The sequence below is a fragment of the Lipophrys pholis genome (assembly GCF_963383615.2).
Source record: "Lipophrys pholis genome assembly, chromosome: 21".
NCBI lineage: Eukaryota > Metazoa > Chordata > Actinopteri > Blenniiformes > Blenniidae > Lipophrys > Lipophrys pholis.
The window spans coordinates 21081161-21101964 of NC_137649.1; the positions used below are offsets into that span (position 1 = coordinate 21081161).

Below are 20804 nucleotides of genomic sequence, written 5' to 3' on the forward strand. Positions count from 1 at the left end.
CAGTGGTGAGCCGCCCGGGGGAGGATCTGGAGGTTTCCTCGGCCTTGCTCAAGGTCCCTTTCTGCCCACAGTGGTGGCAATTATGGCGGCGGCAAACGGCGCCTTTCACTTTAAACGTACAGGAATTCAAACCAGCAACTTTCTGGCTACAAGCTCATTTTACTTTCGTATTTCTCACATCTGTTAAAACTATACTTTTCAAATGAGACAAAAAAACAAAACTGTTGCTGGTAAACCTAAATAGAAATCAATAAGGTTTTAGACAGAAATCATCCACTCTTGACATTGAATCCGGATTCATTAGATATCAAACCAGCACATGCGCCCACCTTTCCATGCTCTGCTGCTGCTTCAGACCCCCTCCCTCCCTCCCTCACTCCCTCTAAGGCCTCCCTGTCTTTCTTTTCTCTTTGACAGTGAGCAGGTCCCTGTTGGCGATCCGTGCTCTTTTACAATATTGTGGGAAAGGAGAAAGAGAGAGAGAGGGAGGGAGAGGGGAGGGAAAAAGAAAGAGAAAGGGAGACTGCCAGAAACACTACACAATATCAAAGCACCCAGTGCACAGCCAACAGAGCTTTGATAGTGGGCAGGGAGGAGTGAGGGTCACGCAAGCGCAAGGAGAAAGGCTCAGCGAACTGTTTAAAGAGGGGAGCGGGATCTATCGGGATCCCCACATTGGGGGGTGGGGGGGGGGGGGGGGGTAGGATGGGGACGGAGCTTTGAGGCAGTGAGTGGTTTTCAGCTGGGTGTCCTGCAGTCACACACACACACACAAAAAAAAGAAAAAGAAAAGAAGAAGTAGGGCTCCCTCTCTGTGACTGTCTGTCTCCCCTGTCTCTTCCCCCCTCTGGCTTTTCCACTTATCTTTAACAAACAGCAGCTCAGGCTCTCAGCCACTGGCCGACAGTTTGTCCCGACAACAGAAAACCATGGCAGTAACCACTGGAAGAGCCTGTCTGCTTCCAAAGGTCCGCCCTCTCTGGCTTCTCCAGTTCGAGCTGCATTTTAAATCCCCCCCCCATTTATTTTTTTATTTTTTTTGCAGATTTGGCCCAAACAGAAGATTGGAATCAATATGCAACTTGATGAAAGAAGTTTGGGATGCGGCAACAGCGCTGACGAGGGCTCCAGAGTGCATTAGGTCACCTTATTGGCTGAAGGGGTGCAGAAACAGAGGGGGGGGGGGGGGGGGGGGGGGGGGTTGATCTGGAATATAAAAAAAATAAATAAATCAAAGAGGATAAAGAAGGACAGGGGTGTGAGGCAGCAGTTTGTCAGCAGCCCCTACCGTCTCTCTGCGGCCCGCCTCTGCTGACGATACTCGCACGGCTTCTGCTGATGATACAACTCTGCTTACATCCTTCACTCCTCCCTCCCACTCCTACAAGCTGTTTCTAACACCGTGCGAGATACCTTATGTCAACTGAAACGCGCCGTAAATGCTGACAAAACTAAATTCAGCCTGTTTACTAACTCGCAAACGGGCCAAAAAAAGAAGGACACGATATGAGGAGTCGCACGTGTATGGAAGTTGCTTTTCTTTGTCCTACTCGGCGTCCTCCGGCAAAGAAAATAACGCATCGTGTGGAAGTTTTTACTCATCGATCGTTCGAGCCGTGCATTCATCCTTCTTCTGCACCTTCTTAGTCTAGCGTTGAGTTGCGTAGAGACTATGAGGGGACGGCAGGGTACCCACACACATACCTGGGGGATATTTTGCATGTTCTTCCAGTGCATGTTTTCTGGGTTGCTTAAACGTCCCCGGGCAAACAAACCGTATGCCACAGCCATGACTTGAGTGCTCGGAGCCATTTGGAAATGCAACTTTTTGAAAACGCTCCGACTCCCGTCTACGTATTAACGGGGAAAGATTTCACTTTTTATACATCACACCCAAAAGCAAATAGTTCTTCTGCACATGCACAAGTAGATGGACAATAACAACAATGGCGGCCTCCGGAGTGTCATGACTCCCAGCCCGTGTTCTCCTCGGACTTTGTCAACAATAAAACTACCATCACCCGGAACAACAATCCAACGGGGTCGCCTGCCCACACGAATGTCCGTGTACTTTCATTGTTATTGTTTATAGCGGCAAGCTCTCTGCGCACGCGTGTGTGGTTTCATTACAAAAGCAAACAACAGCACCCACTAGTGGCCCAACATGCCAACTACATCGTTTAACATTTCTGCAGTTGCCATGTGAACAGACATCGTCTTCAAAATGTAATTTTCTGAAACGAAAACACTGTACCATATGTTTTCCCTTAAAACGCAATGTAAGCAGGGCCTTAGACGAGTTTCCAGGCCAGATGCCCTCCATGCCACATCTAGGATTATAATCCCACACTGAAGGTCAAGCTTTAAAACGATGCTCTACCAGGGGAGAGTATCACAATCCTAACTTGAATCCAAGTGGGTCAATCATAAAGCCCCGCTGAGCCGAGTGCAAGAATATTGACTCGCTTACTCATAAATGTATGCCGGTGGCCTCACGCCACGAAAAGTACATGACATCACAAAGACAGAAAACCCAAACAGGCTTTGGGTGACAGGTGACCTTCGTCGGAGCCGAAGTGGTTATGGTCTTAATTTGTCCGAAAGATTACAGGCTCGTCAGCAAGTTTGACAAAAAGAAAGAAAGAAATAAACTTGATTAACCTTGGAGAAACCCTGGCTGTGACGGATGACCCATCTTAACCACGTCAACAAATCTCTGCAATCCGATCTGTGCAGAAATCTCAGCTGAGTGGGAAAAAAAAAAAAAAGAAGGTTGTCAGGGAAGAAGGGAACATTTGAGCGAAGGAGTGAGTGCATTAAAGGTTTGGCTCTTTAAAGTTGAATCTGGGTCAGGTTATTTTTCTTTTTCGCTGAAGGAGAGAAGTTGCCTTTTCCAGACAAACCCTGGAATAAGTGGGCGTGTCGTTTCAAATTCATCAGCCCTTCTTGTCCCTGCACCACGGAGGCAATCGTTTGGTTTTACAAAAATATGGACATTTTCATCACGTGTACCCTGCACTATAATAAAGAAAAAAAATGTTTAAGTTTAAATTAAAAGGTTATTATGGCACAAATTTACCAGACTCAAGACAGAATGCAAAAAAAGAATAGAATAAAATGGAGTAAATGAGCTTTTGTTTCCTATTGAGAGCAGCGAGCCGCTGCTTCATCACATGCCTTCACAAATGCACAAGGAGGAACATGCAAACTCCTGGAATTGAACTGCAGATACTTTCACCGTGCAGGAAAGCTACACTTACAGACCCATGAAACTGGCGTTTTAAATAAAACTGTACGAGGATACCCTGTGTATGAGGAAAATAAATAAATAAATTTAAAAAAATCAGTGCTTTTATAAATCTCTTGAAAAAAACAGTGAAAAAATGACTGTATGCAGTTAGTTTTTCGTTATCTGTCCCTCGGGTCAAAAATGAATTAGGCAAAAGTGCCTTTATGTGCTCGTCTCCCTCTTCGTGGAACAGACTGCAAAATTATTTAAGGCTGAAAGCTCTCTTGGTGAGTTTACACGGTTAATGGAGGTTCTTGTGGCAGGCTCAATAAGGAGCTGTCTTTGCTTTGTTTAGTCAAGATTTAAATAGGTTTGGCAACGAGCCCGCTGGTCCGACGCTGAAGTGTTGCCTATTGGAGTAGTGCTCGGAAAGGAGTCTCTCGACTATGATTGTATTTTGCTTTGTGTGCTCTTCCGACTGAGACGTTGGTGTTTGTCTGGATGCTGAGTCTTGGCTGGCCTCCCTTGATGGAGGAGATATTTAATCTGTAGGGCTGCCCAGTTTAAACAGAAGTTAAATAACATTTGGAGAGGAGGCCTTCCCTCGCACCGAACTCCTCAAGTCTGCTCCGCATCGCCCAAGACAAAAAAAGAAGAAGGAAAAGGTGGGACTCCTTGATCCCACCGAGCCGTCCCGCCTCTCATGTGTTTCCTTAATGGGGCAGACCCAACGAGTGGTGGCGGCGTACAAGAGAAATGACAACCGCCGAGTGCGAACGACAAGAAGTGGCCAAGTAAGGAAGAGTGAGGGGGAGTCCAAGAGAGAGGCTGGTTATATCCCGGGGTCATTAGCAGCATTTCAAAGTCACCCCGTCTTTCAGCGTATGCTGCTTGACAGGCCCTGCCAACAGAATTAGGGATGAGGGATGACGGTGCCGTGATTAGATGTGTAACTGAGGGGGAACACGTGGGGATGGGGGGGGGGGGGGGGGGGGGGGGGGGGTCCGAGGTTACTCCACGCTCACACATATACATGCGAGCAGCAGAATGGGAAGGATCATGGAGAAAATGGAGAGCGATAAGCACGGCGATAACCCCGATCGTAAGCTGTGGTCAGTAATTGACTGGATACCGCCCCTCTCTCTCTCTGCCTCTCTCTTTCTCCCTCTCTCTCTCTCCTCCTCCCTCTCACCCTCGGTTTCAACACCTGAGGCGGGTCGGCCCGATAAAACACCGTGGGCTCCCTCGGCTCCCCCGATGAGTGAACTGAATTCTCAAATTACCGGGCTTAAGATAACATACCTGGATAAATTGCCGCTCTTTATAAGTCTCAAATCTCTTTGTAGATATTCATCAAAGGCTGTTTCGCTCCTGATGCGGAGAGAACACAGGAGATGGGGGGAAACGGGAGAACAACACACAATGTGGTTCATATTAAGGCCTCTGATCGTCTATCTCGAGTCCCTCGTTTTCTGCTACATTCCTTTAGGCAGGGGTGATGTGTGGAAGCAGCAAGAGGAGGTTGTTGGGGGGGGGGATAGTAGTCTCTGTTATAGCACAAAATATGCGACGAGGCTTCCATGTGCTTCCAGCTTTTGACGTCAACTCTGGACCAAGTCTGAAGTTTCCATCTGCACCGTCCCAAATGAATTCTGATGATTTTGGGACCCTTCCTGGTTCAACCATCTCACTTAAAGAGATGACCGCTGTAACTTTCACCAAACAACAGAAACATACAGGAACGGATGAGATAAGGTCAAACAACCAAGAACCCCCCCCCCCAACCCAGTTACAAAATGCAAAGCTTCTGCCGTAACATATTGAAAACACACTGCTCTTTTAATAGAACTCTTATGACCGATGTATTGAGCCGAAATTCTCAACGAGATGTAGAAGGCGGCAATAATATCGCCGGCCTGAACGTGGCCCGAGGCCTCTCGCGCTCTGAGCCAGATTGAGCCACTGAGCCCCGTCACAGCGGCGCTGTCCTGATCACTGCGCTCCGGCCTGGATTTACACCGTTTATCATTACTCCACGGTGACGAGGAAACCTGTCGCAGTGTCAGATTTAAAGTTCACCTCCTAAAGGGAGTATATTACTTCTTACATTCACTGCATTTTAGTGTGAATGTCATGTTCTTTTACTCTGAACATGTCTACATTTTACCTGAATACCTAATGAAAGCAAGACCATGAGCTGAACTCGGGTTTTCAAATTTGCCTAGAATACAGAAAATCAGGCACGTGTACCAGATGTGGACGGGGAAATTGTGAGATGCTCTATCCACCCAATGGGGCCAGTTTGGGGTTCGGAGTCCTGCTCAAGGACTCTTTGACGCCTGAACAGGGAAAGATGGGGAATAAAACCTGCAACCTTATGATTGAAGAGACGACTAATCTGCCTACCGAGTCACAGCTGTCCCAAAGACAAGCGATAACAAAAAAGCCCAATAATTTATTGACTTAATGTGGCTGTTATTTAACACCAGCATCATCCTCCTATTGCTACTGCTGCACCACCCAAAAAATACATTCCCATACCTCCACAGCTGTTTGCGTGAAGGTATTTTCATGATCAGAAAACTCTACAAATGACATCATTATTTGAATCCTGTGTCACATGATGATGAGGATCACCAGATTGAGCAGCAGAGTTCTGGGACACAGACACATACAGTCACATCTTTAATGTGTGTGGACTAACTTCTACAGTGCAAACACGTGCATTAGCCTAACAATCAACCCTGAACTGTAGTTAACACTCGGAATCAGTTTCACGTCGTATGTTTTTGTCGGAGTGTAAGCATCTGTTGCCCTTCCTCGCTCTCTTTGAACACTGTGCCCGAGTGCAGCCCCGTCTTGTACTGAGGCGGACCCCACGGAGCAACGTCTTTCAGTTTTCCACGGGAAAAAAACAAAAAAAGAATAATGCAAGTGGGCGTAGACTCGAGGCCTGCATGAAAAAAACATGAGGAGTGAGTCGAGGGAGGGCGGAGGGGCCGAGCTGCTTAACGTACCACCGAGACAATGAAAAACAAATAACACAATGCCGAGGCGGAGGAACAAATGCGAGGGTTTGAAGGATCATCACATTCTGCACAAGGGTTATCATCAGGGGGAAAAGTTTACAATCAGGCGAAGTCATCAGGGCAGTTACGTCGAGGTGAACTCTGGCCTAATGATGCTCACGCGACGTATATGATTGGATATTATCTTTTATGCCAGGTGACCCCGTCAAAGCCTGCGAATACGAGGGGTTCTCATTCAGATGGTGGATGAAGTAGTGTGGATAATTGATTCTCTGAGGCATATGTCATTCTGGCCACTTCACAGTTAACCCTGTCCAAAGGTGCGAGTGGAAGGAATGTCGACAAACAAAAGAAAAGTTAGGTATGTATTTTCATCTACAACGGTTGCTGTACGGTAGGTATGAAGACGGGGAACCCTTAAGAACGGCCTTGCACTCGAGGAAGCACTGCTGACAAAACCGTTTTGGACTTAATGAAAGCCATCCAAATAAAAAGCCTGAGAAAGGGATTAATGAAATGAGGATTTTTTTTCATTGAACTGAGAATTACCAAAAATCAAGAACATTACAGTAAAGTTGTTAGCGCTCTATTCTCAAAGCGAGAGGGATTAACTATTTCCGCGGGGAGTTTCCATGGTGTCCCTGCATGGCCTTTCTCGCCAGTCCGTTCGACGGTAGATTGTCTGCACGTGTGAACGTACGGCATGCATGCGTGATTGTGTGTTTCACCGTGAGCCCTGCGATGAAGTGGCGACATGTCTGTGGGTTTACACAGCTTTTCATTCATTGCCAGCTGGATTAGGCGCCGTATTTTTATAACACTAATTTCAAGAGAGCAGGTAGACGAGATGGATGAGATCAGAAGAACTAATGTTGACAGGAATAATCGGGCAAATTAAAATTAACCACGCAAACACAAAGCCATGGGAGGAAGAAATAAAAAAAAATTATACCAGGGAGGAGAGAGCTGCCAGTCTGCCAGTCAGAAGTAGGTCTTATTCAGGCTTCAGGCAGTGGTCAGCTGCCTCTAGTTGCCCTTTTCAAGAGCCAACCAGAAAACTGCAAAACCAGTGGCAAACGCCCCGACAACAACCACCAGGCGCCTTGTATCAGGGCCACGGAGCTCTCGCATCACCAACCAGCCGATCGCGTCACATCTGCCCAGACTTAGATCGTGACGATGTTTTAAGTAATGCCAAGAATGCTGCAACGCATGCCACTGTGGCAAGAGGATGCACTGAAAGGATCACCGTGACGTCTGGGAACATCCAATCCCCAATCTGTTCATCCTCGAGTCGACGTCGGTGTAGAAGTTAACACGTGACGTCAATCTAACCTTTATCTTTTTCAACAGTGATCTAATCAGTTCATCTTTGACTCTGCCTTCACATATCAGTCATACACGCAGTAACACGCACGGGAAACTGCATAAGACACAATGGACTAAACTTGAAACCGGTTGGAGTTGGAGTTAAGTTTGAGATAAACACTTTATCATCCAAGGAAAGTGGTGACATTTGGTATTACCAAATGGTTAAAAATCACGTTTGACAACAATCACAAAAGAGAATGAATAATACCAAGAAAAGGCCCAGGGTTCATCATTCCTACTGGATTATGACACGAGGAATCCGAGAAACAGCCTTCAATCGACCTCAGTGCCAGCATCTATAAGACATTATGTGTTCAACACAATCTGGGCAAAATCCAGCAGATGGAAAAAGAAATCAACAAGTTAAGGCAGACTCCGAGTTGACGGAAGGCCTGAGGAGCTGCGGGGTTTCAAAAGGCATTCTGGGACATGTAGTCACACCGTCGCAGGAACAGGGGATGGCTTGAAGGAGCGAATCACAAGACATAAATGCGAACCCATCGGACGGCCTGGCCGAATGATTTACAACAGCGTCGGAGCTTTGGAGGTTGGAATTTTCCTCCGAGGCAGGGCGTTCCACTCTTTCACCAAACGGCGAGGGAAACTCCAGCATTTTTTTTTTTTTTCATTTTCTTTTTTTGCACACACGCTGATTTTCACGCACGGTGCCGACGCAGAAGAACAAGAAGATGAAACCAGACTGCGCACTTGCCCTCGCTTCTTCTTTCTCCTCTTTCCTCCGTTTTCCGCCCCGTTACAGCGGTTTCCTGAGCACACCTCTCATGGCACATTCAGAGCATGAACCCGTGGAGTCAGCAAGTCTGTACGCAGCTGCTAAATATTCAGTCCTGTGCACCCCCCCCACCCCCCCTCGCATTCTTGCACGATGATCGTCTACATCCACCTTAAACTCTCCTTACATCCTCCGCTCCTTCCTCTCGTCGGTTCCGTCCCTCCTCTGTAGCTCTCCACAGCGTCGCTGCCTCTGCTCTCCGCGCTTCACTTTCATTAAGGGGCTCTCCTCTGATAGCCCTTCATATAACACTTAATCATCATAACAATAAGAGCACTCTCTCGTTCTCCCTCTCTCTCTCTCTCTCTCTCTCTCCGGCAAATCACCTCGAGGGGCAAGTCCTAAAGATCCTCCGCTCACTGATGTCATTACTGCCCCGGGCTCCCCGATTGGCTGGAGCGGCGGCGACGGCAGGGCCCGCCTCCGAGGTGTTTCGGCGGAGGGCTCAGCGGGAGCAGAGCGGGGTCGGACAGGCCAAGGACATTCCTCTTATGGTGAGGAGCGAGGAGAGGGAGAACGAAACAAAGCCTCCGACTGGGAGGCAGAAGACGAGGCCTGTTTGGTTTTTGCAGTCAAGAGAGATGAATAAGACTATTGAATAAGAGGGAGGGAGGTTTGAATAACAGTATTTTACATGAATGGATCTTCAGGGAAATGACTGCTCCGTCGCTCCCTGCGCTTGCTATTTTCGGCAACGATTTTGACAACAGGGCTGAGTGTGTGTGTGTGTGTGTGTGTGTGTGTGTGTGTGTGTGTGTGTGTGTGTGTGTGTGTGTGTGTGTGTGTGTGTGTGTGTGTGTGTGTGTGTGTGTGTGTGTGTTGTCGGAGGGGAGGGGAGGGGGCATTTTGGCTGATTGAGTCTACGATGTTATCGGGCTGTGGAAGCGACAGCATGCCATATTATGTTGTTGTGGGTGTGTGCATAGACCAACAGTGACGGCATGACACGCACACGAACAAATCCGCACAAGCGCACACACAAAATCTCACTCACTCACGCACACACACACACACTTGTCCAAACCACTGCAAAAATCACAGCTGTTCTCAGTTGCTATGCGGCAGTCGCACCATCATCTCAGATATCACACACAGATACGCACACCCACACACACGTGTGAGACGGGGACGGCAACACCAGACTTGGCGGGGTCGGAGGGTCACCGAGGGGGCGATGTGAAAAAAAGTTGCCTGGCAACAAACGCACGGCGTGCACGATTACCCCCTTGAACTTCTCCTGACCAGATCCCAACGTGGTTATGACGGATGTCCTGACGGATGAGGATTACTTTCCGCCTGGCTCGTGGCGATTCAGGAGAAATGTATTGAATGTGCTGCTGCTTCATAAACAAAAACCACGACGGATCTGACCCCGTTGTTATGGCTCCTCGGCGCCACCGGGGGCAACAGTTCGCAGCGCCGTGGCTTGTTTGGCGGGAATCTACTGTCATGTGAACAAGAACCACGACTCTCAGTGTCTTTCCGATTTGTTCTCGACACCCTTTAAAAAAAGGTGAAAATCGGCATTAACAACGTGCTTAAAAGCAGCCGGGGTCACGTCAGGCCACTTCTTCTCACTTTCCCCTGTGATCCTGGATGCATGGTTAGGATGCTGACGGAGGGAGAAGCTGTACCTTGACGCAAACCGTCCCTTGGGCCCAAAGAAAACAAACCTGCGCGGTAGATTGGTCACGATCACGAGGCCGTTGTCCTCTGTGCACAGAGATGTACCAAAAGGAAGCCAAGGTCGAAAAGGCCTCTGCTTAAACTGCATTTAAGCGAGGTGTCTGTGTCACAAATACGCCTGTCTGTTTAACCTTGGATCAAAAGATTTGTACCATCTGCCACAGTTCAATCAATATCATCATCCGGGTCACAGCACATCTAATTGTATCACAAAGGTAAATGGATTTGCTCGAGTGTTTCAGTTTCACCTCTCATCTAAAAGTTCAGATGCAAACTTTAAAACAAAATCACAGTTCTGCAGTCGGAACGAGAAACTGCCCGGAGACGGAAAAACAATATAATTTCCAGTTGTAATTTATACAACAGGTCTACCTCATGTTGTGGTTTGAGATTCTTCAAAATATTACCGTATTTTCTGGACTATTGAGCGCACCTTGATATAAGCTGCACCCGCAAAATTTTAAAAGAAAGAAAAAAAGAACATATATAGGCCACACTTGACTATAAACCACAGGTATCCAGGTTGTAACAGGGCAGGATCAATTCCCAGCAAATCTGTCTTTCATAGAGAAAGAGAAATACACAATCACAGGGTTTTATCTGTGTTGATAGAATATTTTATCGGTTATTTTCTGATTGTGATTCTGAGGAGGAAGATTTCTCAGCTATGGACTCCAGCAGGACTCCAGCAGGGCGACTTTACGTGACGCACCTGAACGCATCACTCAGCTGCCAGAGCTCTGGACCACGGAAAGCAGCACAAGACGAGGTCACGAAGAGCAGAAATATCCCTTTTAGGGCAGGTTTTGGAGAAGCAGAGGCTCAAAACAGCATGAATCTACATGCGGAAGTAGAATCTTGCGGCATTAAGCCCATTATCCCGTAAAAATCCATAAATTAGCCGCGTCATTCTATAAGCCGCAGGGTTCAAAGCGTGTGAAAAACATAGCGGCTTGTAGTCCGGACATTACGGTAAATGCTGAGCTGTCAAACACATCGACATGAAGTTCAAGGACAAACATTTAAATCCCACACAAAACTCAAGTGAAAACCCAGATCTTCAAGAACTGTTTTCCCTCAGCAACAATTTATTGTAATGAAATGACCCTAAACCCCACAAAAAAAAATCAGTAAAACAGATTGTAATACTGTACCTGAAAACCCTGCAATTTAAGATTAAACTTGATCTCATACTTTTATTTGAAAGTAGAGCTTTTAATCTGAATAAATAAAACATTTCAACCATTCATTAATGGTTTGATTTGATCGTTTTTTGATATCATGAGTGAAACTGACAGCTGCTCCTTATCTGACTGTCTGATTCCATTTACTCCACGTCTGAGTCCAGACCAAAGGAATCAAGTGACAGTAACACTTTATTGAACACTACTATTGTGATAGAGCTTTGTGCTTCCATTTATATCAGATACATGTATGCTCTACAGCCTTGAAGCCCCACAATCTGAAGCCGTGTCGAGCACACAGCTGCATTACAGCTTAGACCTTTTTCCCTGAGAGCGCAGTCTCTTTGGCTTCTTCTCATGTCAGCGCGCACACATTTAGTATGTGAGTCATGCACTGTATTAAAACCACAAAACATGAAACCCACTGAAGACTCAATAATTATATTGTCTCAAAAAACTTTAAAATAATGGAGTCCGCTCGTTCGGCGTTGCTTCTAAACAAAGAGCCGAGCTCAACAGAACCAACATAAAAATAAAAAAAAATCAATAGGGCCATTTTTATAAATCGAGTTAAAAGCGGCGGCCTCGGTTTATTTATCCCGCCGCCTTCTTTTTTCGGCAAGTGATGTCACATGTCGGGGCCCCGGCCGTCTCGGCAAGCGTCCTCGCCGTCTCCTTTCCACCGCGCGCAGTGGAACAAAGCGGAGACGGCAGAAGAAACGCATCTTTAAAAAGAAACTGCGCGGCGTTGTGGAATAATTTGGAAAGCTGTCACCGGGAGCGAGCCCCATCTCGGGGAACGCCAGTCCCGCACGCGCGGGACGCACACACTGGCTTAAGAGTTCGCGCACACACACGCACACACACACACACACACACACAAACAGGGACCTTGGTGTTTACATCATATGGGAAGGTATTTTTTCCCCTCGCACTGCCAGGGAACAGGCCCACGCATGGACACACAGACGCTGACTAAGGCTCGAAGACTCCTGGGGGGTGGGGGTGGTAGGATCTGCCTGCGAGGGTGCATATGTGTGTGTAATTACTGTAGCTGTGTACCGATATGGAATTGTGTGTATCGATATGGTTATTGATGGCTTATTATTAGCATTGATCCAACACGCTCTGATCCTGCTTCCCCGTGCTGAGCAAGCTGGTGTCTGCTGGAGAAAGGCCCGGGTCGTAGTGCTCCTCTGCTTCCTGACCTCAGCGACGGAGATCTTCCCTCCCGTTTCCGGCCAAGGCGACCCAGATAAGGTAGTGAGGAGGCCCCGGTTCTGTATCGGGACGTGGGACTCTCCACACAGCTGTTTGGGCACAACTTCTCATGTTGAAGTCGGAAGACAGAATAACTTCCGACAATATAAAGATATAATACTCTGTATTTGAAATAGACCAACGAGGAGATACACAGACAGACGAAGTTAGTGAACAAGTCCGGGAGGAGGCGACGGAGGCTTATTGGGCACGTTTCACGAAGGGATGAATCTGACAAACAGCCGAATTGCTTCAACCTGGAAACCGGAGGGCGGACGGAAGCGAGGCCGACCTGGAGCCACGCGGCGAAGAACAGCAGAAATGGAAAGAAACTCACTAGGATGGAACTCTTGAAGATCGGCAGAGCCAGAGACCGCCAAAGACGAGCGATACGGCCTCGTGTGCCGCCTCGGCACGAGGAGACTTAACCTTACCCAGTTAACTAAGTATAACCACGTTATCCAAGTCAAGTGAAAATGGAAGAACTTTTCTTGCGTTTTTGGGTTTTACATGACAACGGTGCTCAAAGCCTCTGAAGAGGAAACTTTTTCGGAAACGCTCCGACTCCATCTCCGTGTAGACGGCATGTAACGCAGCATATTGCTCTCTGCGTGCATGCCTGTGTGGTTTCATCACAAAAACAACCAACAGCGACAACTTGCGGCCCGGCAAGCCAATACGCCTGAAACGATAGCGATGCGTTTTCACTTGAAACATGGTCGTGTAAACGGGAACCTCAGCATTCAACAGAGGGGGCTTATGCAGATCTGTACGGACGAGTCACTGGAACACAAAAGAAATCTGCCTGGAAACTGAATTCTCAAAGTGAAAAAGGTCTTTTACCAGTGATATTCCTGAACTCCCAATACCTTTTTTTTTTCTTAAACAACTTTGTTTGCTTTTCATTTGTTTGCTTGTTGCACTGGCAGCAATCATGTGTCTGATTTGCATTATTATGAAAAAAAAAAAATCACAACCTGTTGATCCATTGGTAAAGAAAAATGTAAAAAAAAATCTAAAGTCGTCCTAAATTCAGAAACCAAATCATGAATCAATGAGAAGACAACAAAATTGGGAATAAGCTGTGCGATTTGTGCAATTATCTCTACATCTTGGTAGGACACAAACGCGACCTGGAGAACTGGATTCTTGATGAGCTTCAACTCCCTGGTTCATGAACACGAGCGGATGAAACCCCCGTCAAACTTTAAAATCCACTGCTACTGAAGCTGTTGCACAGATTTCCATGCTGTGTGTGTGTGTGTGTGTGCATGTACAGTATTTGCGCAGTGTTATCGAACAGTTGAGCTCAGCGTTAAGCTGTTGTGTGTTTTTCACAACGTACAGTGGCCCCGTTTGTGGTTTGCACTAATGCTAATCAGTTTATTAGGAAAATCTGCATATTTTGTGTTTGTGCGGCTATCAGAACCACTATATGTGTTGCTTTCAGAGTCTGTAAACCGTTAAGTCACCGCGTGGTGTGTTTCCCCTGTCGGTTTGGGGGGGGGGCCTCCACCGCAACACTCGGCGAATACGACGGGCGGCCTATTCAACCCAAACAGAGCAGTTTCCCCTCAAACAAGCGGCGGGGGCTAAAAACAGAAGTTTTCCGCCGCGCATCCAAGTCGATCCTCATTCTCCGTGACGCTGTGTTTTTCACTTTGCTAAAAATAAGAACTGGCGAGCGCAGCGCTTCGCGCCCCCCCCCCACCCGCCGCCTTCCTCCTCGGGTTCGCCGCTCGCCTGCAATTACTGGCGAGTCTCCGGATGAGAGGCAACAAAGGTCAGACGTGGTGGCAGCGAGGCTGTGGAGTTACGGCTTGCGAGACAGTGAGGGATCAGTGACAAGTGATGTGTGCGTGTGTGTGTGTGTGTGTGTGTGTGTGTGTGTGTGTGTGTGTGTGTGTGTGTGTGTGTGTGTGTGTGTGTGTGTGTGTAACAATAAAGCAACACTTTTTTTTCCAGTTTAAGAAGGAAAGAAAAGGAGGAGGAGCAAAGTCATTATATAAATCTGATTCTTTCTGAGGTCATCTTTGACTCTCCCCATGATTATGCCTGCCAGCGCACACACAATCACACACACACACACACACACACACACACAAGTGTGTATGGTTGCATACACTCATGACATCACTGGAGTTGGCCAGAAAGACAGCCAAGCTGACGTCACACCCCCCCCCCCATTCACTCAATGTCAATTACGTAATCACGGGGTCCAACGCCTGCAGGACGGCCATGCTGCGCGTTTTACTTTCCTGCCGTCGCATGAAGGGCAAGAACACATAATTGCAAGCTCATGTGTGAGGCGTAAAGTGAGGCGTGCTGATGACATCATTAGCGGGAGACGGCCTGGCGTGAGCGCGGCAAGTGGAGAGTGTTTTTCGGGTAAAAGAGGAGGAGGAGGAGGAGGAGGAGGAGAGACAGAGCGGACGGGCCCGGCTCGAGGAGTTATGCAACACAAATCCAACTCAACAGACTAGAAAGGGCCTCCTCCTGCCTGCTGGCCGTGCGTACACTGTATGCAAAGCGTGTGTGTGTGTGTGCGTGTGTGTGTGTGTGTGTGTGTGTGTGTGTGTTTTCCGTAGCACTTTTACATGAGGCGAAGGGTGTGCATTAAAAACACACAAGCACTCAAGCATGCCGCGCACACAAACACACACATGCAAATACATACACGCTCACTCTTCCCACCCGACTTATAAACACAGCCTCCTAAGGACAGGAAATCCTCCCACCCACGTTCCTGTGTTGCCGGGCAACCGGAGCAGCGTCACCGTGTGCATGCCCGCACCGCCGCAAACACACAAACAAGCAGACAGCGACGCACGCAAGCTCCCTGAACTCTCGCTTCTTTTGAAGGTGCAAAACAGGGAAAAAAAAAAAAAAGAGCGCGCACGTGCACACACACATACACACACACACACCTCAGATAGCGGAGACAAACCCGAGCAGGCTGATACTCGTCACGGCTGCCCTCCGAGCCACGCCGAACGTGACATCACCCGCTTGCAAATAAAAAAAAAATAAATAAAAAAAAAAAAGCTGGATTTATGAACCCTATTTTTACACCGGTTGACGTCGTCCTCCGCGTGTCGGTTGAGTATTTATGAGCTCGTGTGCCGCCGCGCGAGGATGCGGCCGGCAATAGCTCAGCACGACTAAGTGGAAGGAGGCTAATTGAGCAGAGGTGCCCAGCACTGCGGACAACGAGTCCATTTGGAATCAGCAGGAGGCCCATTGAAGACAATTATAACCTGGGGGATACAGAGGAGCATTATTCTTCTGAGCCATCGCGGCCACTTAGGCCCGCCCGCGTTTTCCAACCGCCGTTTAAAAAGCCTCGCTTTTAACTCTCCAGTCACTTTTACGCGCGAGCGTCACACGAAACCCACAACATTCACAAGTTCAATCTACGTGGGCAATTATCTAATCAACGCTGTGGAGGAAATACACCGAACGGGTGAAAGAGATTTCATGTGGAAGGTAGGAAAAAGGAGGTTTAACTCTAAAAACAACTCATTCACGTGTTTGCCGACTGGCCGGAAAATACATAAAAAAAAATCCATCAAAACTCCAGCTTGTGTGTCTTAAAATCTATTTCTTAAATTATTAATTAAACCAGGCACGGTTTGCTTTCAGCCCCACTTCTGAACACACAAAGACGAGGTTCAAACTGAGCGGCCGACACCGTGAACATTTTGGATTCCAAACAAGTCTCAAACAGTTTGTGTCGCTTTCATCCCTCATTCCTGGATATTCGTATTTATTAAGCCGGCGGCAGTCGAGGAAATTGAAGCGAGATTATCTCAAAATCAGAAGCTTCATTTATTACAGGAAAAAAAACTCTCCCTCCCTCCAGCTGATAATAAACAATCAATAAATACAGCGACGACGTTAAGGCTCGACACGAAAATGGAAAACTGTGTCGTGTTTTGCTCGGAGCGACTTTTAGAAAAAACTGCACCCGAGGTGGAACTTTTTAAAAAAAATGCTTCATCTCTGTGTAAACGGAGGAAAACGCAACTATTCGATTTCGTCTCCATGGAAACTTTTATGAAACGCTGCAACTGTGCGTGTGCGTTAATAGTTCTTCTGCACACGCTCAGTAGACGGACAATAACAACAATGGCGGCCTCCAGAGCGCCGTGATCCCCGAGTCGATATTCCCCTGCGACTTTTGTAGTTTTAGAGTTGAGATTGACCGGGAATAGTAACCCCTGTGTACTCCCACTGCCCTCGGCAGGCCTGTTTGTGTGTGTGACTTCATGACATGAACAACCAACAGCGCCAACCTGTGGCCTGGCATGCCAACTACATTGTTTTCAAAAGGTTGCAGTGTAAACACAAAACTTTACTGAAACAAAAAAAAAAAAAAACGTGTTTTCACTGAGACAACACTAGAAACGAGTACTAACGTCAAAGCAAGTACAGACTGACTCGGTATTTGTCCGACCAGCTACGGAATACTTCGCCAAAAAAAAAGACCGAAATCAAGACGAGATTCGAAAGAGATGAAGGCTTGAATAAACACAGAAAGTCATAGAACTGTGAAACTTTTCATCACTCATTCATGCAGTTTTTGGTATTTATAGATTTACAGGGTCGCTGCTGTGCAAACCACCAACACTCCCAACCCCCACAACGACAACAACAACAAAAAAAACGATGTATCCTGATGACGCATTGCTCCGGAGAGACTCCAGTGGACACTTTGCAGAATTTAAAAAGCCTTTGACGTTTCCTCAATTATTCTGAAACTTACTTTCGTCAGTGTTTTTTTTAAAAACCTCCGAGCTGAGGTTTGCAAACCGGCGAGTCAAGAAGTTGCATTTGAGGCTGTTTCCTGACGGCCAAATTAGGGCGTTGATTAAAACTTCTGTGGGCCTCGGCGCAATTGTTAAAAACTCCAAAGACACGGGCCGTTCGGGGAATTCCCAGTGATTAAAAGTCGTTTGATGTCGGTTATGATTAAGACGCAGAAAAGTTAAAAAGAAAAGCCGCCGAGCCTCTCGGAACCAGCAAGTTCTGCTTTCGCTCATCATAAAAAGGTAAAAGATGGGAAACTTTGGGATGAGGTGCAAACGCCAACAAGACTCAAGTCAGCAAAAGAAAAGCGCTCGGCCTCGTGGCCTTGAACAAACTGTTTGGATGACCTCATCCGTGGAATTAAAAGTGGCTTCAATGGATTCATGCACAATTAATGTCGAGTCATTATTTCATTTTCGAAACACGTTTCACTGAGGTGGAACAGGGAGTGTCATCATTTATGAGTACAAACCAAAAAAAAATATATATATATATTTTTACATTTTTTTTTAATTTAACCTTTAATTTTAAACAGAAAAACTTTCGTTGAGATTTAAAAAATTTCTTTTTCAAGAGCGTCCTGTCCAAGACTGGCAGCAGTACATTAAGGTTCCAGACAAAACAGCAGGAACATAAAACAAAGAAGAAAAATGTCAATAGATTAAAATAAAAGATGCGTTCCATGTACGTGAAGCAAGTACCTGTCAAACGTCAAAAACATTGCGACTTCCTACCACAGCGACTCGGCGAAGTTTCAAGTGAAAACGTAAATTTTTTTTTTGCATTTTCCAGGTTCCACGTTTACACGGAACCGGCGGAAACGCAGAACACAATGTGGCCTCAAGTTGGCGCCGTTGCTTGTTTTCGTAATGAAGCCACACACAGAGAACACAGAGTACGCCATAAGCGTTAACAATGGCGAGCACACGATGGACTGTTATTACCTGGTGAGTCTTTTTTTATTTTATATATATATATATATCTCCAGGCCAGACAAGTAGAAATATTAAAATGCCCCTTTTTTTTTTCTTTTTTTTTTAGTATTTATGCTGAATAAATCATGAGCCGGCGGCGCGAGACAACCAGTCTGAAGACTCCATTCAAGAAGAAGAAAAAAAAAAAAAAAACTCCTTCAATTCATTCACACATGAATTATAGATCCACTACAGACTGTTTTAGTCGTGCGGCGGGATTCTGAGGAACAACAGTTGTAGTGAAGAGAACTAACCCGCCGATCCATCCATAGCAATTATCTGTGTCTGGGGTGGAGCCTGGAGTCAATATTCAATTTACACAATTCAATCCGTCCAACTTGTTGGAAGACATTTTTAAAAAAAACAAAAACAAAGTGAAGCGAGGAGGCGTCAGAAGACGCAGGCGTTCTGGTGGGAAGACCTCAACTGTCTCCGGAGTGGAAAAAGAAGCGGGCGAAACTCAACGTGGCGCCACAGGAGGCGTCCATTGAGAGACGGCGAGAGGTGGAGGGGCGAGAGCGCCATTGAGCGCAGCCACAGGGGTGGGTGGAGGAAGGGGGGGGGTGGGGGTAAGGGGGGGGTCAATATGTGAATGAACGCTTGCCACGGAGGTGAATTATGAATGAGCGGCACTCTGAGCACTCCTGGAGAGAGCATGTCAGACCCCGTCTCCTCCACTCCATCTCCTCCTCCGTCTCTCCGTCCCTCCTCCTCCTCATCCCGTTCTAAAATCTCCATCATCCCCCTTTTCTCTCCCTCTCTGCCTCATCTCTCGCCACCGGATTTAATCGTTTCTCATCTGCCTCACTCTCGGTCATCTGATCGCCTCCTCCTGTCTCAGACCTGGGGGGGGGGGGGGGGGGGCACAACCACACACACGTTGTCTGCCCTAGGAGGACAGAACACTCTTTCCCAGCACATACATATTTACACAGCTTCAGACACACACACACACACACACACACACACACACACACACACACACACACACACACACACACACACACACACACACACACACACACACACACACAGTAGCAGAGGATAATACAAACGCAAACAGTCCTGCACGTGCAAAAAGGTCGACAATGCATGCAATAAGAGAAAGGCTCTCAGGCAGACACACACACACACACATTTTTCCCAGCTGTTCTCCTGGAGTGTGTGTGTGTGTGTGTGTGTGTGTGCGCGTGTGTGTGTATTCATCTGTGTGTAATCCAATGTGCTGCTGCTCAGCCTGTGCCACGCTCTCTCCTCTGTTGCTGTGCGTCTGATCAGATCTGCCTCCCTCAACCTGTTTGCCGTCTATGGCGCGCGCACACTAACACACACACACACACACACACACACACACACACACACACACACACACACACACACAGAAGCTGCTACTACTCATCAAGCCCTCTTCAGTCAAGTCAGAGCTTTGGGGAGAAAAAAAAATCTATTCAGTGTTTTTTTCTTCCTAAAAACTCCTGAACACACGCACACACACACACACACACACACACACACACACACACACACACACACACACACACACACACACACACACACACACACACACACACACACACACACAAACACACACACACACACACACTGGGTGTGTGTGTGTGTGTGTGTGTGTGTGTGTGTGTGTGTGTGTGTGTGTGTGTGTGGGGAGGGGAGGGGGGGTACAAGCTTACAAAAGAAGTCTCAAGTTAAAGTAAGCTTCAAGATGAGTGTGTGTGTGTTTGAAACTGGATCACACTGTTCTCTTTAAAAAAAAAAAAAAGTATCCCCTCCTTTTGATCCCTTCACTCCAGTTTGCAGCGGTCACTTCAGCTCACTTACACTCTTCTTTACCCCCCCTCTTTTTTCTTTTTTTTTTAGCTGGTGGAAAAAACAACCCCAGCAACTCTCTCTCACACACACACACACACACACACACACACACACACACACACACACACACACACACCACTGCATACACCACACACACACACATATATATATATACACCCCCTTTCTTGAAACCCATGCAGCACATGTCAACACACGCACGCGCACGCCTCGCGCTCACCTTTAGGTCCTTGCGCGTTCCAGACGAGCCCCTTCTTCACACTCTTCCTCCCCTTCGGTCAGACTTCTCTCTCTCTCTCTCTCTCTCTCTCTCCTCCTCTCCTCCTCCCTTCCTTCCGTCCGTCCGTCCTTCCCGTTTCTATCTATCTATCGATCAATCTATCTATCTGTCCGTCCGTCCTTCTTCTTCCTCCTCTCTCTTCGTGTCGGTCAGTTCCCAGCGTTTGTCCCGAGCCCCGCCATATCCGCCCCGCCAGTCGTTTCTACCGCCACACGCACGAGCCGCCGCCGCTGCTGCTGCGTTCCTATAGTCTCTCTCCCTCCCTCTGTTTATCCCTCTCTCTCTCTCCCTCTCTCTCTCTATCGGAGAAGAGCTGTGTGTGTGTGTGTGTGTGTGTGTGTGTT

The 20804-nt window shown here is 47.3% G+C and overlaps 1 protein-coding gene across 1 annotated transcript in view; it reads right to left on the reverse strand.

Annotated features, from left to right (window-relative positions):
* Positions 1-20785, reverse strand: part of LOC308126093 (forkhead box protein N3-like) — a 73625-nt gene extending 52840 nt beyond the window's left edge. The window contains 1 exon segment of the mRNA XM_080490215.1: positions 20401-20785. The gene's annotated coding sequence lies outside the window, so the exon portion shown is untranslated.
* Positions 20786-20804: the final 19 nt, after the last annotated feature.